General features: G+C 33.2%; 1 pseudogene; it reads left to right on the top strand.

The window, feature by feature from the left end:
• The window catches only part of LOC139887641 (disease resistance protein RPV1-like), a 103,152-nt pseudogene that overhangs the window by 73,179 nt on the left and 17,912 nt on the right, over positions 1-12,061 (top strand).

The raw sequence follows: 12,061 nt of genomic DNA, 5'->3' as shown, positions 1-12,061 counted from the left end.
GCTAGTATATGTGGATGACTTAATCATCACGGGAGATCACTATGAGGAGATCCAAAGAACAAGAGAGAATCTGTCTATCAGATTTCATATGAAGGAGCTTGGAGAACTCAAACATTTTCTTGGACTCAAAATAGAGCAGACAATAGAAGGATTATTTCTGGGACAACAGAAATATGCGCGAGATCTTTTACAAAAGTACGGAATGCTTAATTGCAAACCTATCTCAACTCCGATGGATCCGAATACAAAACTACGAGCAGATGAAGGAAAAAGTCTTCAAGATGTTACCATGTATCAAAAGATGGTCGGAAGTCTTATTTATCTCACACTAAGCAGGCCAGACATATCTTATGCAGTTGGAGTGGTTAGTCGATACATGAGCAATCTGAAGAAGCCTCACCTTGATGTTGTACGACGCATCTTAAGGTATGTTAAAGGCACTATCAACTTTGGTATTTTATACAAGAAAACAAAAGAATGTCACGTGACTGGATATTGTGGCACCGATTACGCTGGAGACTATGATACACGACGGTCAACAACTGGATACATGTTTAGTCTTGGCTCGGGAGTAATATCATGGTGTAGCAAGAGACAACCAACAGTATCTTTATCAAGCACTGAAGCAGAATATCGATCGGCATCATCAGCAACACAAGAAATTACATGGTTGAAACAACTAATTGAAGATCTTCATTAATCAACAGATTATCAAGTAAATCTTCTTTGCGATAACCTATCTGCTATACGACTAGCAGAGAATCCAGTCTTTCATGGAAGAACAAAACATATAGAAGTGCATTATCATTATGTTCGCGAGAAGGTCCTTGAAGGAAAAATCAAGATGATGCCAACAAAGACAGATGAACAGGTTGCAGATATATTCACCAAAAGCCTAAGTAAACCGAAGTTTACAAAATTCAGAGAAGCACTTGGAATGGTCTGCAAGACATCGTTGGAAGAAAATTTGCATTGAGGGGGAGTGTTAAAATACAATACAAATTTGAAATAATATGGAATTTGTAAATATGTATGGAAAAATATCTAGATATTAATATGTATAAGAAAATATCTAGAATTTAGAATATGGTAGGAAAAATCTAGAAATATTTGATAGGAAAAATCTAGATATTTGTATGTGTAGAAAATATCTAGATATTTATCCATAGAAATATCTAGTTTCTAGAATGTTCCATGGGGTAATATAAATATGGGTGATGAGTAGTTCATTTGTGTAAGGAGTGAGTAAGTGAAATGTGAAGTAGAGAAGAAGTAAGAAGTGAAGAAGAGTTAGAAGTAGAAGTTGTGAAGAAGTAAGAGTGTGAGTTGAGTCCATAATATTGTAATCGTTTCTTTGTATTAATAAAAGTGTTCTTTGTTAAGTTTCCCGGTTAAGCCTCAGTTTGTGTTTAAGTTCTTAGTGCACTTGTGTTGTATCTATTATATGGTCGGCTTTACCGCCTAAGTGATATATGGTCGGTTATACCGCCTGAACGATATATGGTCGACACTGTCGCCTAAGTACTATTGTGCACTAAGAATTCATAAAATTAAAGGCTAATCAACGTCAAAGTGTTGGTGTAGTGAGTCTAGTATAGTCTAGATCCTCTATAGTGGGTGTGTTGGGCTCGTCGAAGCTTCCAACACCAATATAATTGGGTACTGTTTGGCTCCAATAACCCAGTCCACGTACAAATCCAACTACTACTACGAATCAGAAAAATTATCTATTTATTTAACTGCCAACTTTCCCCGGCAGCGGCGCCAAAAAGTTGATGTGCGTGATCGTGTCCTTTTATTTTGAACGGATTTAGATTTAATTTATTACACGAATTGGTTGTGATTAAATGGCTTTTTTATGATTTCGGATTGATTTCACACATATAGGCAACTTTGTCCTATCCGTATAGTAATATTTTATTTGGTAAATCCGGTTCGTTCCACAGGGAAATGGAGTTTTCAGGTGTTTTAATTGCTAAAAGTTAAACTATTAAAATGGGGGGTTTTGGATTAGGCTTTAATTATAACTAAACGCAATTTAAATTTAACTAAAACGAAATAACTAAATTAACGAAACTAAATAAAACTACAATTTATACTAATTTGTAAAAAGTAGAGAAATAAGATTTTTCATGGCAATATAGTAAAATAGTAAAAAGTAATTAAAGTTTACAATATGGTAAAAAGTAATACGGTAAAAGTAAATAAAATTTATCTGCGTAGTAAAAAGTGAAATTGATGAGATTTAAAATAAAGTAAAGTAGTGGCTACTAAAATATGTCCCATCTGGATTATGGATTGTTTTTAAGTCCGATTACGATGTTTTAATATATATCCTTATATTTTATCTTTCGATTTATAAAGATTTAACTAACTAAAATTAAATCTAACTTTCGTTAGATATTGTTTTAGTGAATTAAATTATACCCCGACTATTCAAATTGAGATTTAATCCGGTTTTAACTTTCGCTAATACCAAAATTATAACGGTCTTCCCTTTTTATAATTACACGATTATATAAACTATAATATTACCCAAACCACCGGATCACACTTCTAAATTGTTGTCAATAATTTGTCCATATGTTCGTCTAGATCACCGAGGTGTTGAAACATAATTTATGTAAATTTATTGCACTTTCGCTTATTAATTTAATAAATTATGTGATAGGGGTGAAAATATTAAATTATATAACAATGGGTCTATGATTAAACTCAATGTTAAAAATAGTCAAAGTTACACCATAATATTGTAAATGGTTCAATCCGTTTGTCCAGAGGTTCTACATTTTAGTCACCACTGTGGGTATTTAGTTGGACATTATAACGGCATAAAAATATAAATTATATAAAGTGGACATGGTAATAATAATAATAATAATAATAATAATAATAATAATAATAATAATAATAATAATAATAATAACAATAGTAAAAATAACGATAATAACGATACGTGAAAATAAAGTTGGGACGTGGAGACTTACAGCGAGTTGGAACGGTAATAAGTGATATTATTAGCGTAGCGGTACACGGACAGAACTCTGACTTAAAAACCCGTAAATTAAACGTTACAATACCCAAACTAAACTTATCTTAAACTAAAATAATAATTATAAATATAAATATATTTAAGAGACAGAGAATGAAAATGGAAAATGAAATATTATGTTGGTTTTTTAACTCGATCAGAACACAGCCTTTTATAGGCATTTTTTGGATTTTTGATCCCCATGCAAGTGCATGAGGTTTTAGTGTATTTGCCATGCACTTGCATGGGCTTGGTTTCCAGCTCATATTACCTTGGACACTAGCTTATCGACATAGATTAAAATATATATATATATATATATATATATATATATATATATATATATATATATATATATATATATATATATATATATATATATATATATAATTTATATAATTATATATATATATTATATTATATTCTTGTGCATAGTTGACTCGTAATTTTGGCTCCGTTGTCTCGTACGTTTACGCCCGGTTTATGTCTCGGTTTCTCGAACGCATTTTCGTATAATTTAATATCGTGTACTTTGCGTTCCGCGACTTGTACTTTTGTCAATTTTTAGCCGTTATTCATCGATAAATTAAACCACTTGGAGTGTAACTTGTACTTTTGAGCATTTTGGACGTTTTGGTCTTTCAAATCTTCGTTTTCGTCATTAAATCTTCATTTTCGAGCGATTTGCGTCTTTCGTCTTCGCACTTATTTATTTAAACGATTACAACTAAAAATAAGGAAATTTCAATTAAAAACATTACATATTGGAACGATATTGCGTCTAAATATATTATCATTTTAAGTAATATCAGTTGGACACTCCATATGAAAAGATCAGTCACTGGTTAGATCAACCCAATTCTGTATTTTTAGCAATATGCGGCATGGGTGGACTTGGCAGGAAGACGCTGGCCAGGTACATTGTCTATTTAAATTGGAGAAAATTTGAAAGGATTAGTATAATTGAAGACATTAGTAGTAGATGTAAAGAACCACACGATTATTTTAAGCTACGAGATAAAATTTTAGGAGATATGGTAGGGGATACTAAAGGTAAAATGCGGAGTGTTTGCAACAAATATCTAAGATTAAAGATGTCTTGCGTTCAAAAAAGGTACTCATTGTTCTTGATGATATCGTTGAATCAACTCAATTAGACTTTTTACTTGGAACTGGCATTGTTCATAAAGAAAGCAAGATCATTATAACAGCCCGGGTGACTAACGTACATCAATGGTTTGACTCTAGATCTTGTATTTACAAAATGAATGGGTTAGATATCAACGAGTCTTTAGAGCTTTTAAGTAGTTACGCATTTAGATCCAAAACCCCCATGGAAGGTTTTAAGGAGCTTGCATTACATGCTGTGCATTATTGTGGAGGAAATCCACTTGCTCTTCAGGTGTTGGGTTCCTCATTGTCTCTTAGCAATACGATCCCTTTTTGGGAAGATCATTTGAAGTCATTAGAAAATAATATGGATACTGCACTTCAAAATGTTCTTATAGTGAGCTACAGGTCAATAACGAACGAGGCTTACAAAGAGTTGTTTTTGCATATTGCTTGTTTCTTTGTTGGCATGGATGTGGATTACGTAAAGAAGATATTAGGGCCAGATTACCCCGTTGTATCTGGGATTCAAATTCTAATAGACAAGTGTCTTCTTTCAATTTCACCAATTAAGAAACTTAAGATGCATCCATTGCTTCAAGAGATGGGGAGAAACATAGTTTGTCAAGAATCCAAGTTCCCTGCTGAACGTAGTAGAGTCTGGCTTAGCATCGACTCCTATAAGATATTGAAAGACGAAGAGGTAACATGCATCTTCTTAGTACATACTTTAAGTATACTTTCTTTAATCAGTTACATCAGGTACACCGTATTTTCATCTAACATCACCTACTTTCACCATCTTTCTTTTTAGAGTTCGAGTAAAGTTCAAGGTCTAGTACTTGACATGGAAATGCTTGAGAAAGAGAAACATGCCTTCAAGGTAAGGCGAAGTACATAATAAGTAAAAAATAGACCACTTGAAATTTTAACAGCATAGTGCTGAATGTCAAGAATACTCACGTTTACAATTCGGGTCCACTGTTTTTTGTGAGAAAAAGAAAAAAGAAATGGAAAAAGGAAAGTCAAACATTAAAATATTGATGGGACCTTTTTTCCCCGCGATCAATCAGTCAGCTAAGAACTTATATTTGTTAACGGATATTAGACGTAGACAATATCTTATGTAATATAGCATTAAATGTAGGCATATCTATCCATATCTCATATTAAATGTAGGATCCCTAAAATCAAGGGATATGAGATCAGATCATGTACTATATATTTGGCCTCTTTGATCAATAAGAATTATGGGTGAATGAGTGAATTATAACATTCTAACATGGTATCAGAGGGTTTGATCCAAAACCTAGTCGGCCGAATATGTGCCGCTTCTGCTCTACCACCCATCAAATCTTCCAATCAACCACCGAACCTTTAATTCGGTCTTCTATCTATCTTTCTTTTGCATTTCAATTTCCTGCAATCAAAAAAAAAAAACCCCAAATCACGGTTGAAATAGACACCGTCATCTCACCACCGGAGCAGCAACATCACGGTTGAAATATACACCGTTTCAGCTCCCGTCTTCTTGTTGAAGCTAATCGGTTAGAGTGTGTCCCACATAGGAATTGGGAAGAAATAAATGCTTGTATATATGCTTAGGGGAACCTCCCTCTATCACCAATTGGTTTTAGAGAAATGAGGGACTCATGAGCTTATATGCATGGCATGTTGGTGGACTGAAAACGATCCAACAAGTGGTATCAGAGCGGGTGGCACGGGTGTAATCATTGTGGCAGCGGCGGTTCATATCGGGGTGACTGTGGACGTGACCAGGGGAAGAGGTCGGGTGTCCGGGAAAAGTCGAGATGTAAATGAACGGGTCCGGGGTAAAAAGCCACGTTATATGATACGAGTGCATGAACAAACCGATTAAGGAGGTGATTGTTGGAGCTAATCGGTTAGAGTGTGTCCCACATAGGAATTGGGAAGAAATAAATGTTTGTATGTTGGTGGACTGAAAACGATCCAACACTTCTTTCAAATCACGGTTGAAATATACACCGTCATCTCACCACCGGAGCAACAACATCACGGTTGAAATATACACCGTTTCAGCTCCCGTCTTCTTTCAAATCACGGTTGAAATATACACCGTCATCTCACCACCGGAGCAGCAACATCACGGTTGAAATATACACCGTTTCAGCTCCCGTCTTCTTTCTATGACTCTTTTGTTCTTCAATTTCTTTCAAAAAAGTACCTCTGTTCTTCACCTCGTGCTCTCTTCCATAGCATCTCAACATCTTCTTTTCTCCATCCTTATCTTCTTTTTGATCATGGCTAAAGCCCATCAGCAAAAAAAAAAAAAAAAAAAAAAAAAAAAAAAAAAAAAAAAAAAAAGCGGCCAAACTAGAGAAAGAAGGAGATGTGGAAATGAGAAATGATGTCTTGTCTCTAAGCCTCAACTATCATTTTATAATTCTTATTTTCGGTCTCACCTCCTATTTTGTATTCATAGGGCTAACCTACATGCAATTCATTTTGTGAAGTGTTTTTTTATGCATATAAGTATATAATGTTAAAAAATAAAGCTTTAAGAATTACTTTTGCTCATAAAACCTTTACTTACAATAAAAATAATACAATACGATATTTACAATATATATAATTAAAAGAGACATAGAGTGTGTGTAATATATCTATATATTTCAGCCTATTGCTCTCTTTCATCTTTGTTTTGTTGGTTTCTTTTTTGCTTTAGTGCAAAAAAGTAAAAATTATGACTTGTTGCTTCTTTCAACATAAATTTATATGGGAACTTTTGGATAACACTTGCTTTGCCTATATGTTCTTAATTTAAACGGTAAACGAATAAGTTTTTATTTTGGCTACTTTTGGAAGACACTTGCTTTGCCTATGTTAACATTGTTATGTGTAATTTTTCAAGTATATATTTTTAGTGACTTTTTCCGCCCCCGTACAAATAAATGTTTAGATCCGCCACTAGGAAGGGGCCTTATTTTTTACTCAGATGTACACGACATATCTGAGTATTGTGACCGTTTCCGACTGCCTATGTTCGTAATTTGTTTGAGTAAATTTATTCAGCTTACTACACCATTATGTATGATTGATAACTCTATCCGTGTTAAATATGTAGTCATCAGGACTTATAACCAGCTCATTTCAAAATATGAAGAACCTAAAATTCCTCCGGCTAAATTTTGTGGAACTTTCCGGACCATATGATTACCTTTCAGAAGAATTAAGATGGCTTTGTTGGTTTGGATTCCATTTAAAAACCATACCTTCTGACTTATTTTTAGGAAACCTGGTGGCTCTAGATATGAGCTATAGCAGATTGGAAGTATTCGAACCCCACGTGGTACTGAATTCAACATATAGTCTCTTTTACTCTTTATATTGCTCGCACTTAAAAGTTTCTCAGCTTTTGTTTTAGAATGGCCCACACACAACCTCAAGGTTGCTAAATACTTGTTACTTTTGCGACTGGAACTTCGATATCTCAAGATTCTTAATCTTAAAGGCTCTGAAAATCTACAGGAAATCCGTCACATCTTCAGGATGCCTAATCTGGAGAGTTTGATTCTCTGGAACTGTCATAATCTCGTTCATGTTTCTAAAACCCTCAAGGACCTGAAGAGTCTTGCTTTATTAAACATGACAGGGTGTAAAAGCATAAGGGAGATAAATCAAATAAATAAGTTCACTGGGCAAGATTTCCGTCCATTTCCCTTGCCAAGTTCGTTGCAGCGGTTATTCCTCAATGACTGCTTTCTTGAATATTCTGAATCTACTCATCTAAGTTTCAGAGATCAGCAACTTATGCAATATTTGAATTTAGGAGGTGGCCTGTTTAAGTTTTTGCCTTCATTTATTCATCTTAAATGCCTCCGGGTCCTTGACTTGAGCTTCTGCTCGTCACTTAAAGAGCTTGTACATCTGCCAAGCATACTTGCTGAATTGTATATATCTTATTGTACATCACTTGAAAAAATAACTTTTGAATCACATGAGTTCACTTTGCAAGAGTTCCATTATGAAGGCTGTACCAATTTGTTTGAAGTTGAAGGCTTTATCAAATTTGTAGAAATAAGCAATCTAAATGTTAGTGATTTGGGACATATGAAGTGGCTAAAATTGTATCAATATCATGAGGTGTACCTGGTTGGTGATGATGACCTCACCAAAGGTCGAAGTCCGCATCTCCAGGTTTGTTATTTCATTGAACCCCCTCCCTGCAGAATAGTACAGATCATATGTGACTGACCTTTTTTTTTGTATTGTATGGTATGTTGAGAAAAGCGACACTGAATTATAGCAAACCGCTAGTAATAATTGAAATAACAACAATAATAGGACACCGAGATTTAACGTGGAAAACCCCAAAAGGGTAAAAAACCACGGGCAAGGAAAGAAACGTTTCACTAATAAGAATAATAGGAATTACGCTTCTCTCTCATTACAAGGATAAACACTAATCTTTATATCTCTTGTAATTAGGAGATTAACCTCACAAACTCTCTATTTAATCTTTTAGTACATGAAAGAAAGAAGTATGTAATTTTTGGGACACGGAATGAATTATCATATGTCTGTATTTATAGAATTGAGAATGGGGTTGGTGAAGTTTGCATGGCATGAAAGTCTTATTTGTATCACATGAAATCACCGGCCATAATAAAAGTCTTCCATGCAGCACATATACCATCAAATACATGTGAGTATTTGACCACAAATCCACCTACCAAGCCACCATATTTGACAATCTCCCACTTGAAGATTTGATTGAAAACTCAATCAATCTTCACACGATAATCCTTCCTTGCCAATGATGTTACTTACGTTTCCGCTAGGCCGCATGAGGAACGGCACCAAATAAACTTGTCACGATTGATTGACTTTGTTAGAAAAATCAGCCACATTTTTATCAGCATGAATTTTCTGCACATCCACGGTTCCTTCTTCAACTTTCTCACGAACGAAGTGATACTGAACTCGTATATGCTTTGTCTTTGAATGAAATGCCGGATACCTTGCAAGATGCAAGGCACTCTGGTTGTCACAAAATAGAGTGATATTCTTTTGTTTGTGCCCGAGTTCCTCCAACAACATCTTCAACCATACAGCCTCTTTAGTAGCTTGAGTAGCTGCAACATATTCTGCCTCTGTTGTTGACGTGGCTACAACTGACTGCAGTTTTGAAACCCAGCTTACTATTCTACCACAAAGTGTAAAAACATATGCGGAGGTGGATTTACTTTTATCCATATCACCTGCATAATCTGAATCAACATACCCTTTGACAATAAATTTCGGCTCCCCATAAAGTAATGCAACATCTAAGGTTCCCTTGATGTATTTAAGGATCCTCTTTACTATCATACCCCGTCCAAATTCTTTTGAACGAATACAATAACATCTGGTACCATCGCAATGAACTGACTTCTATATGCCATGAACGACTCCATGTAATATGAGCAAATGCACAGCGGAAGATTTCTTTTATACCTGAGAATAAACATGCTTTAAAGTGTCAACCAAAAGGTTGGTGAGTTCATAAGTTTATCATAAAACAATAAAATTCATCATTTTGATAGACCACAAGATTTAAATGTTGCATGGTACAAATGGGCCCGAATCCTATACCCACCTGTAATGTACATGCTATATCTTTTAAATACAGTACACCTTTCTTGTGTACGAAACCATTTTTCATAAATCTTAGTAACCGTACACATATCTCGTGCACAAAAATAACATACACATAACCTGTGTATAAAATCATTCTCTCGATACATAACATTCATATCAATTGGTGGCAATTATCATGTTCACATAATTTAATGGTGGCAATTATCATGTCCACATAATTCAAAGGTGGCAATTATCATGTCCACATAATTCAACGGTGGCAATTATCCTGTCCACATAATTCAACAATAATCCGCAGAACTTTTGTCTGCATAATAATTCATTCGAGGAATGTTTTGTTTGTGTCTATCTCGTCAAACATTTATAAAAGCATTTCATGTATTCGCAGTTCAAAATATATTTCAAAAGCATTTAATAAAGCAGTTGTAAAAATAGCGCATGTATTCTCAGTCCCAAAAATGTAAAGAGTAAAATGGAGCAAATGAACTCACGCATATAAATATTGAAAACAGTTAATAAAGTATTTGCATGTATTCTCAGCCCAAAAACGTTAAGAGTAAAAAGGGAGCAAATGAAACTCACCATACTGTATTTTGTAGTAAAAATACATATGACAACATTGAACAAGTATAGGGTTGCCTCAGATTCACGAACCTATATCAATTATATATATATATATATATATATATATATATATATATATATATATATATATATATATATATATATATATATATATTAAAACGTATCCTTGTAATCGAACAAATATATATGTTGTATCTTAAATTATATATCTTATATAATTAGTTTGTATATTCATTTAAAATAATTAATATTTAGATAACTTTATATATATATATATATGATTAGTATTATGTTGAAAATCAATAAGTTGTTATATGTAAATATTTATATAATTAGTGTTAATATGTTTATTCTATAATTTTATGTAATACTAATATATTATGTATCAAATATATTTTTATGTATCTAATATTTCTTTGATAAAATAATGTTAATAATAATAATAATAATAATGTTATAATATATAAATATATATATATAAATGGATAGTCAATTATTGATACACAAAAGTAATATTATTGTATTACCTAAACTTGTGATATTTTTGCTATAAATAGCCATGAATGCAAGCATTAAACTTGCACCATTTTTCACACTTACAAAGTGTTTCTTTCTTTCTCTCCATTATCATCTTTGTTCTTACACTTCATTATTAGTATTCTTAATCAAGAATCAAATCACTAAAGGTAGTTATAAGCCTACTGAATTATAACATCAAGAATCAAACCACTAAAGGTAGTTATAAGCCTACTGAATTATAACACGTTATCAGCACGATAATCTTAATACTAATTATGGTTGGCTCTGCCACCTAAATGATATATGGTCGGTTATACCACCTGAATAATATATGGTCGACACTGTCGTCTAATTATCATTTATGTTACTAACATTTATATTTCAATTATCTAACATTTATATGGCCGACACTGTCGCCTAATTATCATTTATGTTACTAACATTTATATTTCTATTATCTAACATTTATATGGCCGACACTGTCGCCTAATTATCATTTATGTTTACTAATATTTATATTTATGTTATATAACATTTATTAATGATTGCTTACATATGGTCGACACTGTCACCTACTTATCATTTATGTTATATTAAATTTATGTTTAATGTTTATATACTTATGAATATAAAGTGACTATAATTTATCATGTTGTTTGTTTTAATAGAAAATGTCGAATCTGGAAAAGCTTAAATTTACTCCTTTAGAATCAACTTGAAACAACTACATGCCATGGGTTATAAAAGTAAAAATGCATCTTAAATCAATGGGCATTCTTGAAGCCATAAATGAAAACAACACTTGTTCTGAAAAAGAACAAGCAACGGCATGTTGCTTTATTCATCAACATATTGATGAATGCTTACAAAATAATTATGTGACTGTAGAAGATCCCCATGTTTTATGGGAAGGTCTCAAAATCAGATTCAATAATCAAAGAGAAATTTTACTTCCAGCTGCTATGGAACAATGGAGAACATTAAGGTTCCAAGACTTTAAGAAAGTAAATGAATATAGCTCAGCTCTGTATAATACATGTTCACAACTTAAATTCTGTGGACATGAAATAAGTGATGCAGACATGATGGAGAAAACTTTCTCCACAATGAATGCTGCAAACATCACAGTGCAAAGAAATTTGAGAATGCTAAAGTTCAAAACATATCCTGAACTTAATTCATATCTCTTAGTTG

Source organism: Rutidosis leptorrhynchoides, chromosome 2 (genome assembly GCF_046630445.1).
Source record: "Rutidosis leptorrhynchoides isolate AG116_Rl617_1_P2 chromosome 2, CSIRO_AGI_Rlap_v1, whole genome shotgun sequence".
Taxonomy (NCBI): domain Eukaryota; kingdom Viridiplantae; phylum Streptophyta; class Magnoliopsida; order Asterales; family Asteraceae; genus Rutidosis; species Rutidosis leptorrhynchoides.
This window is presented reverse-complemented; position numbering and strand designations above follow the sequence as displayed.